Source organism: Mustela lutreola, chromosome 8, assembly GCF_030435805.1.
Source record: "Mustela lutreola isolate mMusLut2 chromosome 8, mMusLut2.pri, whole genome shotgun sequence".
Taxonomy (NCBI): Eukaryota; Metazoa; Chordata; class Mammalia; order Carnivora; family Mustelidae; genus Mustela; species Mustela lutreola.
This window is the reverse complement of record NC_081297.1, coordinates 63,379,357-63,380,863: the sequence shown is the minus strand read 5'-3', so window position 1 is coordinate 63,380,863 and position 1,507 is coordinate 63,379,357.

Sequence of the window (1,507 nt, the reverse complement as noted above, 5' to 3'; positions counted from 1 at the left end):
CTGTCAAGGGAAAGTTGCTGGGAAGGAGAGGAGTATTATTCTCACAAGGAAGGGTCCCCAAGCCTGGCTTCCAGTGGAAATTTTGGGTGGGACTGAAAATAAATCCCCCACTTCAGGGAAAAACAGTCTACCCATCTCCTTCATACTCTCACAGCCCCTGAAGCTCCCAACCTAGGACCCTAGGATAATGGGAGAGGCACCTTCTTCTAATCGGTGCTCACTCCTCCTTGGAGCCTCCCAACACACGGGGAAGCAGAGCCTGTAGTCAGTTTTGTGCCCCACCAGACTTGTGGCCACACCGTCTTCTCTCCCAAGGGAATCCTCCTAACATAAGTTATAGACGACCTCTCCCTGTGAAAGGCCAGGTGAGAGAAGCTCTCTGGGAACTTCCTGCCTAGGTTACCCTCCCACCTGGGCCCTCTCTTTCCTGGGGCAGGAAAGGGGGCAAGGGGCATCCCTCTGGATAACACTAAACAGCTAACACTAAGCTGGGGGATGAGGCTCAGCGGGGAGAGCAGCAGGACCTACCTCTTCTCAAATCCCACAACCCACTCCCCCACACCTCTGGCTACAACCTTGGACCTGGGGAGGAAGCCCTAGAAATACATTCCGCTTCTGTCCCAGGAAGAGCAGGGGTTTCAGTGTGGCTCTGAGTCTTCCTCTCCTCTTCCCCACCTCACTTTGAGTCTCCTGGGAGAATTTGCTCCCTGGGGAGGGGTCAGGGGGCAGGGAACACACAGGAGAGCAGCCAAAGTCTAACATTCTTTCTGAGGTCAGTTTCTTCCTGAGTTGTCAAAACAAAACAACAAACAGCAAATTCTACACATCTTACAAAAATAAGAGGCCTAAAATATTAAACAAGCTACATTTCTGGGATTTCCCCCTCAAAAACAAACAAAAACCCTTCTTTGGGTGTTTTTTTTTTTCTTTTTTCTTTTTTTCTTTTGCTTGCCCTACCCCCTAAGACCCAAGGATACAGCTGGGTGAGTGATATTGGGGTGGGAGGGAACTCCCTACCCTCTCCACCTCAGCCCCTGGACTTCCAGATCTCCTGCAAAGGAACACTGCTTTCTTTTGAATGAGAGGGACCAAGAGAAACAGAGGCTGGAAAGCAAGGGAGGGACAGAAGCACAGAGGGTGATAGATGGAGAGACAGGGGAAGGAGGAGCAAAAGAGAAACAGGGCCAGCATATGAGGTCAGTGACAAAACCACAGAGAGAGAAAACTACGCTAATGCAGAGAAAGATGGGGAAGGAGGGAGCCACTAAGAGAGCGAGGAGACAAAAGGATTGTGGCGAGGGCGCAGGAGTTCCTTAGGCCCCGGGTGCCAGCCCATCCCGGGTCTGCCCGTCGGCTGGGCGGAGATGGCGAGTTTCCCGTCCACAATAAATAGGAAAAACCTGAGTACACAGCGCATATGGCATCTATCTGCCTAGCAGAATCATTTTCCTTCCCACGGAAAAAAAAAAAAAAAAAAATCCACCAGCAGCCCCTCCCATCCCCCAGC